Source organism: Phyllobates terribilis, unplaced genomic scaffold (assembly GCF_046119375.1).
Source record: "Phyllobates terribilis strain yellow unplaced genomic scaffold, ASM4611937v1 Scaffold_19__1_contigs__length_20705806, whole genome shotgun sequence".
In the NCBI taxonomy this organism is placed as follows: domain Eukaryota; kingdom Metazoa; phylum Chordata; class Amphibia; order Anura; family Dendrobatidae; genus Phyllobates; species Phyllobates terribilis.
In genome coordinates, this window is record NW_027362779.1 from 3,374,877 (window position 1) to 3,389,035 (window position 14,159).

Genomic DNA, 14,159 nt, shown 5'->3' on the forward strand with positions numbered 1-14,159 from the left:
ACCGACAGCAACAGAGATGGAGAGGGTTTACTCTTGTCTAGGACGACCTCTCTGAGCGATCCTAGACACAGGCGTTTCCCGACCTCTCCGGGCAGGAACGGATCCGGTGCTTCTCACTGCCACAGTAGAAGCAGCTCCCCTCGGCACGGCGTAACTCTTGACGAGTTTTGACCATCTTGGTCTGGTCGACCTGCATAGGCTCGGGTGAGTGCGCCTGGGGAGTAGCGGGAGAAGTGACAGGTTTCTGAAAGGTAGAGGCTAGACGTGGAAACCTCCTCTCACGGGTGACCTCTTTGGCGCGTTCCTGGAACCGGATGTCAATCCGGGTGGCAAGAGTTATTAAGTCGTCGAGAGTGGTAGGTATGTCCCGACCGGCGAGTTCATCTTTAATACGGCCGGACAGACCCTCCCAAAAGACAGACACCAGGGCGTCGTTATCCCAAGCCAGCTCCGAAGCAAGGGTACGGAACCGTATGGCATATTGGCCCACGGTGAGATTTCCTTGATGGAGGCATAGCAGAGATGATGTGGATGAGGTCTTCCGTCTGGGTTCGTCGAAGACTTTCCGGAAAGCCGTGAGAAAGGCTGGCAGGTTGGACACCAGGGGGTCTCCTCTCTCTCATAGAGGATTTAGCCAAGCCAGTGCCTCCCCCGTGAGATGGGACATGATGAAGGCTACTTTGGCCCGGTCGGAGATAAACTGGTGGGACAGGAGTTCAAAGTGCAGGGTGCACTGGTTTATGAAGCCCCGAGCTTGAGCGGGGTCGCCTCCGAAGCGTGGAGGTGCAGAAAGCCGGGGTCCGGGGCAGGATGCCATGGTATTGATGGGCAGCGGCGCTGCCGGGCTGAGAGTCATGACACTAGTGGTGGTTGCTGATGGAGCAGTCAGAGTGTCCAGGCGAGAGTTGACATTACGTAGATGACTCAGGATGGACTCCTGTTGGGATATCTGACGGGACAGTTCATGACATAGGTCCGAGAGCGAGGGAGCTTGGGTGCCACCGGGTTCCATGGCCCGAGCAAACTGTAACGGGTCTGGGAGGCGGAACCTCTGAGCAACTATACAAGGGGGCGGTCCTTGTAAAGAAGCGGGTGGCTCCCAGGGAAGACGGGCAGGTAGTCACGGCAAGTGACAGGGACAGTCTCTGGGTAGAAGGGCAGGTAGTCACGGCAAGTGACAGGGACAGTCTCTGGGTAGAAGGGCAGGTAGTCACAGGGACAGTCTCTGGGTAGACTAGCAGACAGGTAGCAGGTGGACGCTCCCAGGTGAGCGGGCAAGAGTCTCTGGACAGGCAGGTGGTCACGGCAAGTGACGGCAGAGCCTCCAGGTAGGCTAGCAGGCAGGTAGCAGGTGAGCGCTCCCAGGTGAGCGGGCAAGAGTCTCTGGACTGGCAGGTGGTCACGGCAAGTGACGGCAGAGCCTCCAGGTAGGCTAGCAGGCAGGTAGCAGGTGAGCGCTCCCAGGTGAGCGGGCAATAGTCTCTGGACTGGCAGGTGGTCACGGCAAGTGACGGCAGAGCCTCCAGGTAGGCTAGCAGGCAGGTAGCAGGTGAGCGCTCCCAGGTGAGCGGGCAAGAGTCTCTGGACTGGCAGGTGGTCACGGCAAGTGACGGCAGAGCCTCCAGGTAGACTAGCAGGCAGGTAGCAGGTGAGCGCTCCCAGGTGAGCGGGCAGGCTGGTCCATAGACAGACAGGTGTCGGAAGGCAGACCGTCGGACCGCAGGCTTGCAAGCAGGTAAGCGGATATCAGGCAGGTATCAAGCAGGAATATGGCAGGTGACTGGCAGGTAACTGGTAACGGGACCTGAGGGCTGAAGCAGAGTGAAGGCTTTGCAACAACAATGCTCGGGCACCTCCATTTTGGAGGAGGTGCCTTATATATGGTGAGGTCCTCCGGCCATTGGCCGGGGACTCCTTAGGACGGCGCGCGCGGCCCCTTCAAGAGAGGGGGAGTGCGCGCGCGCGCCCTAAGCGCAGTGGCCGGGAAGCAGCGCGCGCTGCCAGCAGAGTGGGAGGAGGACGCCGAGCACGGAGCGGAGAGGTGAGGGGAACAGCGTCCCTGCCTAGCAGGAGGCAGGGACGCCGACGCTACAGAGGGTGCCAACAATTTTGTCCAGACCATTTTTGGGGCTGTGTGTGAAATTATGTCCAATTTGCCTTTTTTTCTGCTTTTTTGTGTTGTTGCAATACACACAAAGAAAATAAAGTGTGTATAGCAAAACATGTGTAACTGCAATAATTGGGAGAAATACTTCATTTTCTGAAACAATTTCAGAACACTTTCGGCCATAACTGTATGTGTAATATATACATATATACATACACACTCACACACACAGTTGAAACCAGAAGTTTACATACACTATATAAAAAGACACATCTGCACGTTTTTCTCAATATCTGACATGAAATCAGAATAAACCTTTCCCGTTTTAGGTCAATTAGGATTACCATAATTTTTAAGATTTGCCAAATGGCAGAATAATGAGAGAGAGAGAGAATGTTTAAGTCATTTTTATTACTTACTGCAAAGTCAAAAGTCTACACACACTAAGATTACTATGCCTTTAAACAATTCTGGACTGCCCATATGATGATGTAATGTGGAAGCTTCTAATAGTTTTTTTGGCAACATCTGAGTTAATTAGAGACACACGTGTAGATGTATTTTAATGCACACCTGAAACACACTGCTTATTTCTGTAGTATCATGGGAAAGTCTAAAGAAATCAGCGAAGATATCAGGAAGAGAATTGTCTGGCTCATCCTTAGATACAATTTCAAGATACCTGACGGTGCCTCGTTCATCTGTACAAACAATTATACACAAGTACAAACAAGATGGGAATGTACTGCCATCTTATCGCTCAGGAAGGAGACGGGTTCTGTTTCCCAGAGATGAACGTGCTTTGGTCCAACATGTGCATATCAACCCAAGGACAAAAGCAAGAGACCTTGTGAAGATGATGGCGGAAGCTGGTAAGATTGTGTCAATAACCACAGTGAAAGGAGTAGTGTATCAACATGGTCTGAAAGGCCACTCTGCCAGGAAGAAGCCATTACTCCAAAAGAAACATAAAAAAGCCAAATTAATGTTTGCAAATGCACACAGGAACAAAGACCTTAATTTTTGGAGACATGACTGTGGTCTGATGAAACTAAAATTGAACTTTTTTGGCATAATGACCATCGCTACGTTTGGAGGAAAAAGGGAGAAGCTTGGAAGCCTAAGAACACCATCCCAACTGTGAAACATGGGGGTGGCAGCATCATGATCTGGGGTTGATTTGCTGCAGGAGGAACTGGTTCACTTCACAAAATAGATGACACCATGAGAAAAGAAGATTATGTGGCAATACTGAAGCAACATCTCAAGACGTCAGCCAGGAAGTTAAAGCTTGGGCGGAAATGGGTCTTCCAAATGGACAATGACCCGAAGCATACTGACAAAATGGGAACAAAGTGGCTTAAGAATAACAAAGTCAATGTTTTGGCGTGGCCATCACAAAGCTCTGATTGCAATCATATTGAAAATTTATGGGCACTCTTGCTGTGAGCAAGGCGACCTACAAACCTGGATCTGTTACACCAGTTTTGCCAGGAGGAATGGGTCCAAATTCCGACCAACTATTGTGAGAAGCTTGTGGAAGGATATCCCAAAAGTTTGACCCAAGTCATTCAGTTTAAGGGTGATGGTACCAAATACTAATGAAATGTATGTAAACTTTTGACTTTATATATATCAAAAATTGATTCTGCTATAACCAGGACCCTGGTAGGATAAACAAAAACATGAACACTTCAAATAATATTAACAATATAATTTTATTAGAACATAAAATAACAATAATTAAAATACCAGGGGCCTCAAATGTGAGGGACAAACAAATGCTGTACCCTATATCTGCGCAGCAAGAGTAATAACCATATATTACCCCATTACTGAAATAATGTGACTATACAAATGCACTACAAAAGATTTCAATCTGAATAACCGCTCATGTGGCAAAAATAGAAAGAAAGAAATGCATATGCTATTATAATGGTCACTAGACTATCACTGATGAGTTTGAGATACGCCTATAAAATGTAAAGCGGCAGTGCATATGATGATATAGAGTCGACTGTCCAGAAAAAAAGTGCAAAAGTGCGTAGATAAATATAACGTATTGTTCCCAGCCTCAAAGAAACTAATGCATATAGCAGTTAATAATGTTAGTATATCTATCAGGGGAGACTGGGTACATAAAAGCAGCTGGGTACGGTCCCATAGAATAACTATAGTGTAATAGTGGCACTGTCCACAAATAGACAAAACAGCTCAACACATCATGAGAAAGAAATACCTGGTTAGAATGGCAGCTTCTAGGCAGGGTAAGCACGCGTCGCTCCACCCCGACGCGCGTTTCATCAACACTTCCTCAGGGGTCGTGCCAGGGAGGGGGACGCCAGATGTTATATAGGGAGCCTAATCCAATCATGAACCGTGCTGGAGAGAAAAAGTGTGTCACCTGACTTTCCGGTATGTGTTCTTGCTGGTATACGGCGAGAGACATTCTGTGCCCGCCCCACATGTGACTCTGTGGCTTCTGGCATTTGACCCGCAAGCCGGCAGTGCAGTCACGGACATGACGGCAGTGCGTGCCAGCAGGGTCTAAGAGCCAGAAACAGCCAAGGTCAGGGGGAGGCGCCCATAAATGCTAGCGCTCAGCAGCCATACACTATAACCTGATCATACATAATACTAAGATGTGAATAGGCAGAAATTATGGGATTCTATTGTGTCGTGAACAAATATACACACTGATTAGTGATTAGAATAATGTTAAGACTTTGCAGTAAGTAATAAAAATGCCTTAAAACATTCTCTCTCTCTCATTATTCTGGCATTTGGCAAATATTAAAAATGATGGTAATCCTAATTGACCTAAAACGGGAAAGGTTTATTCTGATTTCATGTCAGATATTGATAAAAACATGCAGATGTGTCTCTTTATATAGTGGATGGAAACTTCTGGTTTCATCTGTATATGTATTGATTTCATGGCTCTAATGATTTTTGGGGGAATTGCTCAAGTTTTTAATGTAAGCATCAAAAATTGTAAAAAAATTTTTACACTTTTATATTTTTTACATATTTCTATGTTGCCAACAAATTCTGCAAAGTTCAGTTTTTTTCTCATTAATAAAACTTGCATTTTTCTAATCATTTATTGTATCATAAAATATTACACACAATGCAGATTGTTCAACTTTGCCAAAATTTGACTTTTCCCATGTGTCCACCAGTCTTGACCAGCACCGGCAAAATTTTGAAGCCTTGCGGAGCTTCTTGGGGAGAAGCTTAACAGCGCCGCAGGTTTTTCCAGCTAATCCTTCACTAAAACAGGCGTGTAAAAGGCCAATCTTCATGAAATGGGACATAATCTTGTGTAACTGTCTGCCCAGAAACAATGTAGGGCTGACAATTATCTAATAGGTTTGAGGCCTTAAAGGGACTCTGTCAGCACAGAATGACTGTTCAAACCAAGCACAGGCACTCGATGCACTCTTGCTGCGGCCAAACATTTAAGTGCATCTTCTCATCTATTTCTATCCCTGTTACAAAATGGAGCGTCTGGTTGGATGCCCGACCACTGATCCATTCATTCTCAATGGAGCTGTTGGAAAAAGCAGAGCGCTCTGCAGCCCCAAAGGGCAAGAATGGAGGTCAGACTGAGCATGTGCACCGCTGCCCAATTCCAAAAGTGATAAAAGTGCCACATTCTGCCCATCAGTGCCGCTCTAAGCTGTTGGACACCACCGATCACCTTGGATAGGTGATAAAGGGGTCGTCTGATGAAAAGAAGTTCTCTCGATTTATGTACGGAAGCATCGTTATAAAATACAGTTTTCTCTCATAAATTGTGAGATTTTAGTATTACGTTATACCAGGGATGGCCAATTTATTTTCCCGAGGAGCCCTCCACTGTTCTGGAGGGAAAAATCAACAGGCTGAAATCAATTCTGCTCAATATTAGAATTGATACATTCCGCTGACTCGCTGCTACATATTACGATAGAGCTTATTGTATCGTCTATCCTTACTTGTAGTGACTCGCCCCCTGGGCCGTGGGGCTCTCGGAACCAGACAACAGGGCAATGCTGGGAGTAGTAGTGGCGACCCGGTCCCGTGGCTCAGGGTGGTCAGACCAAATGCTGTGGCAGTGTATTTGTAGGTTTTGAAAGTCCGACTACGCCACCTGTGGATTGCGGTCAGGGAGGACCGCCGCTGCGGGGCAGACCGCTGAGGCTGGTGTTGGGGGTGCAGCAGGGAATAGTACAACTCCCCACGGGAGGAGTGTAGCCTCAGAGCAGTGTAATAGGATGCTGGGGGTGATGGTGCAGGCGCAGCAGTAATCACACAGAGTCCAATAATGCAGTCCAGGGTCTTTTACTGCAGATCTTATCACAGACCCACCAGGAGTACAGGGAGGAATGGACCTGGGTGTCTGAGGGCATTCGGGCGAGCTCCACTGGTCAGGGTGAGTGGGTAGGCCTACCGTTCTCTCTCTGCCCTTGCTGACTATCTCCCCCTTTAGTGGTATGATAGCCCACGTCCCTGAGTTGGCCGTGTACTACGCCTGTATGGCTTGCGACTCGGGCCTTAGGTACCTATAGCTTCTCTGTGCTGTACCGGTCCCTCTGTGTGGCGGAGCTTCCAGGCTTCTTTGGCCAAGGGACCTAAAATCCCTCGCAGGTAGATGATCTGCTGCAGGACTTGCAATCCTGACAGCCTCGGATCCCAGTGTCCGGTATGTAGTTCTCTCTCAGCCAGGACCGACTCTCGTCGCCTCTGTCCCTGGCTTGCTGTTCCTCCTTAGCCTCCTGGACTCCTCAGCTGCCGTTGACCTGTCCCTCTCTTCTGGGAACCCTTCTGGATGCTTCAGAAGTGGGTCCTGGTCTCCCTAACCCTGCCCTCAGTACCAGCTTTTATAGGGGCAGCCTGCCCCCCCTACTGGCCTGGGACAGGAGGTGCTGCAGGCTAATGGTCCATGACCAGAGAACCTCCCTCCTGCTCTCAGACACAGCCTTACAAGTTTGTGGCATCCAGGCCTGGGGTGACACATTCCCCCCTAGTAAAGTTTAGTACTCCGGGACTAACAAGAAACACGAATACCGGGTATAAATTATAACATAAACACAACAGAGAAGAAAACAACAAACAACACCACATATTGAGTTCTTTAGGTCACAGCGTGGTCTGTGACCGGGTGTCCGTTTCACCCAGTAAGGCGAAGTCTTAACCGGTGCGGGGACATGTCCAAAGCAAACCCCAAGCGTTGGCCCTGGGCGTGGCTGCAAGGCGAAGCAAACTACTTTGGACCACTCGGGGCCACGCCAGACAGGTTTTTCTTCCGTGGCCGTCTTCGCAAGAGGCACCAAGTGCAACTATTTACAAGGTAGTTCGGTTATCCAAAGTTCATAACCTGTCAGTCCATATATGTAGAAAAACTGGAGAAAACACTATTAGTTACAGGTAAAAAACATATTAAATATATACATGGTACGTTTAGATCTCGCACTTATATCCTCCAGCGAGCTGGTGTTTGTCCCCTAGTGCTGCTGGTTGATCTCCTTAACCCACTGTCTGGTGGTGGACCAACCTGGCTTTCCGCACTACCATTGAGGGTACAGCTACTAGCTAGGTTCATAGGTAGGGCAGGCAGCTGTCCGCAGGTTCTTTGGCTTACCGCAGGCATGGCAGGCTCACTGTCAGCAGAGGGATGACTCTCCTGGGCTGCTGGCATGGGTTCTTCTGCCTCTGGGGCTGCTTGTGTGTCACCCTGGCCTGGATGTCACAAGTGTAATTAAAGCTGTGTCTGAGAGCAAGGGGGAAGTTCTCTAGTCAGGGGAACATTAGCATGCAATGCCTCCTGTCTCAGGCCAGTAGGGGGAGCAGGCTGCCCCTATAAAAGCTGGTGCTGGGGGCAGGGTTATGGAGAACTGGATGGCCTGTCTCAGCATTGAGACTTGTCCCAGAGCAGAACAGGGACAGACAGTTGCACTGCACCTAAGAGAAAGTGTGGCAGGAGGAGAGCCACAAGCCAGAGACAACAGGCGAAGCAAGCCTGTCTTGGCAGATAAGAGACTGACTTTACCAGACTTTGGTGTCTGAGGCTGGGAGGATTCCACATCCTCCAGCAAAGAACCAGTCCGCAATGGACTGTATATTCCTTGTAAAGAACACCAATCATAAATGGGTAGTATAAATCACACCATGTGTGTAGATATAGGTATGATATGTACCTTTTATTAATTACTACCCTATATGGACTAAATGCGACTCCATCGCCAAATATAGAACTACCAGAGAAAAAAGCGAAGACCGAATCAACACTTCTATAGCAAAAAATGGTCAATATTTATTATGATACAAAGATCAGACATATACAAAGGTCAGTACAATATTATAAAAAAGGAAAATAAAATCAATAACAGCCCTCTCTACATGTGACTCCACACAGGGACCCATAATATAGGTAATCCATGGCAGACCCAGATCCTATGTATTTAGTTTTATTATATCATATCTGCTATATATATATAACACACATAAGCATTAAAATGGATACTATATATGCTGATTACCCTCACTGCTGTATAGTGGAAACCAGTAGAAGTCATTTACCATATCACCCTCCTATTATCTACTATTATTGTCATATGCGGTGCACTAGATGAATAGAGGGAACATAAATGTCCCCATTGTATGCTTACCGCAGCTCTCCAGTGTCCAAATGTAATCACCAGGGGGCAATAGCACTGTTAGGGGTCCATAATGGGGAGGCACATGTCGAGAGAGACGCCCCTACGCGCGTTTCGGCTGTTCCCTTCGTCAGGGGGCGTGTTTATTGCATCTCTATTGCTTGTTTTTATAGGCACTGGAGGTGCCGTAAGACAGGAAATGATGTGTGTGTCGTCATAGTGATGAGGACACCAACAGGCCTCCGCATCACATGACCGCGGGTGGGCGGAGCTAAGTCCGCATCACATGACCACGGGTGGGCGGAGCTAAGTCCGCATCACATGACCACGGGTGGGCGGAGCTAAGTCACAACACCGTGAGACAGGACATGATGCGTGCATCGTCATAGGGATGAGGACGCCAACAGGACTCCGCATCACATGACCATGGGTGGGCGGAGCTGAGGCACAACATCAATATCACCACAGAAACAGAGGCCGACCAGCACCCCCGCCCACCTGTATGTACGCAGCACACATTTTCCCTCTATGCAGATGCACATTGTAGTTGTTATCTCATAGTAAAGTAACATATATAAACTGTGGACAATAGGAAAACATGTAACAATACAGAGACACAACATATAACGGGACAACAGGGGAAAGAGAGGGGGAGAGAATAGAAGATACGGAAGGCAGGGGAGGAAAGGAGGGGGAAGGGGGAATGTGCCACATGTGAGGATGACAGATTCTAGGTAGAAAACCACCATAGGCAGCATGTATAGTAGGGAAATATCATATATACATCTATAAAGAGAGAAAATATATGGATGAGATGCACACCTTCCATATCTCATATCCAGTGTATCATGATATTAGGCATATCGTCCTCATGGTACACCTACAATGAATATATATATATATACACATTATATCCACCCTCCACATGTATATCATTGATAATCCACAAAAAAGCTAGTTGATTAGGGCCAATTACCCATATATCATATACTATATCCATGTATGCATACCACGAAATATCCACTACCTGTATGTATATTTTAGGGTCGCACCAAGGGGAAACCAATTGATCGGGACATATTCCATATCTAACACGATGTCTACCTGATACACACATACATATAAACATGATATCCACAATCAGAGTCACCCTCAGTACCCTCCCCAAGGATAGAAGTAATGCACATAGTACACATATTACATATCATTGAAATATATATACTGAACATAAATAGATATATATCCATATAGTTCACCCACCAACCTATGCACGCCATATATTACACCAGCATACATGAGTCCCACGCAACATATATCAAAACCATCATATAAAAGTCAATATAGAGGCGAAGACGAATACACATTATAACAAATCTATAGTGACATAATGTAGACAAATAGAATCCCCGAAACTACACTAGTAGGACCTCAATATATGCATACAGTCCTTTTAGCTATAATGTTTTAATGTCTCTCGCATCGACTTGTAGTCGGCGTTCCCTCGTCGTTATGTCAGGATCCAATGCGACATCACATCTAAGCCATCCTCACCCACCAGTAACAATCACCCTGCTGTCGACAGAAAGAAAGACGATCATGGATGCATAGAGAAATCCTGATAGATGCAAAAAGAGATAAAATCAATATATACACTTAATAAACATATACAGAATAAAATTGAACCTAGGTTGTAAAGGGCCACTCGCATTGAGATATTACTATTATGATTTTAATATATGGTATGGGTTTTAGAGAAAGGGGGAATAACTAATGCTCTCATTAAGACCCTTCGGTTGTAGTGTACCAAGGGTCCAAATCCAACGAGATTCTGTTTGCGCCAATTTTTGGCCAATCCTCCCACCACGAATGTTAGGTGTTATACAATCGATACCCCTAATCTGGAGTGCTGATGAGTCACAATTATGGTGGGTCTTGAAATGGCGGGGAAGGGTTTTGAGAGTGGATGCATCCACGTGGCCGGCCGCCGCAATAATGCCCAAAACGTGTTCACGGACTCGCACTTTGAATTGACGAGTAGTCATACCTATGTATATAAGCCCACATGGGCATGTAGCAAAGTATATGACATGTTTGGTGGTGCAGGTGATAAATTTCTTGATCTTATATATTTTAGATCTATCCGAACCAAAGAACGTATCACAACGTTCCACATTTGGGCATGCGACGCATCGGCCACAAGGAGTGCATCCACTCCTCCTCCTCTGAGTGTCCAAAAATGAAGCCACTTCCGACCCCTCATAGTGTGAGTGAACTAGATGGTCCCGCAAATTTCTTGACCGTCTAATTGTGATCAGTGGCCTCTCTGGAATAAACTTGGAGATGACACTGTCAGCTCTCAGAATGTGCCAAGATCTAGACAGTATCTGTCTCATCTTAGAAAATTGAGAATGATAATTGGTGATGAATCTCACTTTTTCATTTTCTTTAGCCCCCTCATCACTTCTCTTTCCATAGATAAGGTCATGTCTGGACGAGAATTTCGCTCTGTTATATGCCCTCTTGATCATACGACGGCTATATCCTCTCTCGAGGAATCTATCTCTGAGTTCAGAGGCCTGTCGTTCGAATTCGGTGTCGGTGGAGCAGATCCTCCGAACCCTGAGGAACTGTCCCACCGGCACCGATCTAATCATATGTTTAGGGTGGGATGATGTTGCATGTAGCAACATATTGGTAGATGTAGGTTTCCGAAATAGCGTCGTCTGTAGACAGTTGGTGTCATCCCTTATCAGTGACACATCCAGAAATTCAACTTGTTGTTCATTGGACTGATATGTAAGATGTATATTCCATACGTTCCCATTTAATTGGTCCATGAATTCTTTTAATTTTAGTGTTGAACCCTGCCAGATCATGAGGATGTCATCAATGTAGCGTGCCCAAAAGAGGACACGACCCATTGACTCCTCACGATCTGTCAGGCAGAGGTCTCTTTCCCACAGACCCAGGAACAGATTGGCGTAGGACGGCGCAAAAGCCGCACCCATTGCTGTCCCCTGGGTCTGCAGGAAAAAAGACCCCTTAAATGTAAAGAAATTATGATGCAAAGAGAACTCCAACAGTTCCAAGATCAAGGATCTTAAGGCATAAGGTACAGATGAGGTGCCCAAGAAGAACTTAGCCGCGGAAATACCATCCGCATGTCTAATATTAGTATAGAGTGACTCCACATCGGCAGTCACCAGGGTGGTATCATCCTCAACATATAGTCCATCCACCTTCCTAAGTAACTCGCCAGTATCTCTCAGAAAAGAAGGTAGGCATTCCACCAGTGGCTGCAGATGGGAGTCAATCCACCTATTGACATGTTCCAAGAAATTCCCCCTACCCGAAATAATGGGGCGTCCAGGGGGAATCTCGGCATTTTTATGGATCTTGGGGAGAAGATACAGGGTGGGAATTGTAGGTTCAACTACCAACAGAGCTGAAGCTAATTCTCTCGTAATGATATTCTCTGCAACAGCTCTGTTGATAATCACCTCCAATTCTGCCATATACGTAGTGAGGGGATTGAATGTCAATTTCCTATAGCAAATTTTGTTATTTAACTGTCGATATGCTTCCCTCTCATACATAGGTTTGGGCCACACCACAATATTCCCCCCTTTATCCGCAGGTTTGATAAGGACACCTGGTAAATTCTGAAGGAACATTAGCCTATCACGTTCCTCCTTAGACATGTTATCACGTGAGATATGACGCGGAATCGCCATTAGCTCATCAGCGACAATCTTAACAAATAAATCCACATTGGAACATGACGTTAGTGGTGGAAACTTCTTAGATTTTGGTCTAATAGATTTAGGAATCTTACCTCCTAGGGGGGTATTATGTTCAATGGCCAAATCCTCCAGTATCCTCACCGCAGCTTGTTCTTCCTCTGTGGGAAAGAGATCATGGAGACCACCATCAAAGAAGTGTCTTTTGAAGATCAGGGCCCGTGCAAATATATGTAAATCTTTAATAGCTGTAAATGCATCAAATTGGGCACTCGGGGCAAAAGATAGTCCCTTACTAAGAAGGGCCACATCTGACTCAGTAAGAATATAGTTACTCAGATTAATTACCTTAGAGTCATTCCTCTTATGATCCGGTGATGTATATTCCTGTCGTTTGTAGGGATGGAAGTTATGTTCCCTCATTCTTTTATTAGAGGTACCGGATCTTGTAACTATGGATGAAGAGGATGCCTCCGAGTGATCACTAAGTGATGTAGCCGATGAATTCGAAAGTTTGCGTGAAAAATTGGGGCCCTGACCTCCTGGTCTGCGCCATATATATACTCTCTTCTGATGGTAGTCTCTCATGTCTCTATTGAATTTAGACACCTGTACCTCCTGGATCCTCTTGACTGTGGAATCCAAAATTTTATCAATATGTATATTATAGTTAGAGAGTTTCTCCGTTGGACAATTGGATCTCAACTCTGTCTGTGCGACATCTATTTGATTATCCAGGTCCATAATAGATTGTGAATTCAAATCCACCAATAGTTGCATCAACAACAATGAGCAATTTGTGCAAGACTCCTCCCATTTGGACATAAATGTTGCATCTTCTACTGGGAATGTAGGGGTAATGCGAATTCTCAGTCCTCGTGGGATCATTTGGCGGGTAATATATTTTCCCAAAAACGCCTTATTCCACCAAAGTTTCGTTCTTTTTATTAATAATTTCTGTATAAACGTGGATTTCTCATCCCATCCCTGTTCAACTGCTACTGGCCCATCAACCACTGAACCTCCGAATGTCTGATCAATTTGTGACAACCAGGATTTTCCTTAGCCTTGTAGTCCATGTTATTAGAAAGGAAAATACCTGTGCAAAACACAGTAATAAGACTATAAAGAACACCAATCATAAATGGGTAGTATAAATCACACCATGTGTGTAGATATAGGTATGATATGTACCTTTTATTAATTACTACCCTATATGGACTAAATGCGACTCCATCGCCAAATATAGAACTACCAGAGAAAAAAGCGAAGACCGAATCAACACTTCTATAGCAAAAAATGGTCAATATTTATTATGATACAAAGATCAGACATATACAAAGGTCAGTACAATATTATAAAAAAGGAAAATAAAATCAATAACAGCCCTCTCTACATGTGACTCCACACAGGGACCCATAATATAGGTAATCCATGGCAGACCCAGATCCTATGTATTTAGTTTTATTATATCATATCTGCTATATATATATAACACACATAAGCATTAAAATGGATACTATATATGCTGATTACCCTCACTGCTGTATAGTGGAAACCAGTAGAAGTCATTTACCATATCACCCTCCTATTATCTACTATTATTGTCATATGCGGTGCACTAGATGAATAGAGGGAACATAAATGTCCCCATTGTATGCTTACCGCAGC

At 45.6% G+C, this 14,159-nt stretch overlaps 1 long non-coding RNA gene across 1 annotated transcript; it reads right to left on the reverse strand.

Annotated features, from left to right (window-relative positions):
* Nucleotides 1-9,331: 9,331 nt before the first annotated feature.
* On the reverse strand, nucleotides 9,332-13,825 carry LOC141176258 (uncharacterized). The gene is made up of 3 exons (XR_012253121.1): nucleotides 12,837-13,825; nucleotides 12,584-12,649; nucleotides 9,332-10,363 (listed from the first exon to the last, which is right to left on the reverse strand). It is a non-coding gene; the product is annotated as an uncharacterized lncRNA (long non-coding RNA).
* Nucleotides 13,826-14,159: the final 334 nt, after the last annotated feature.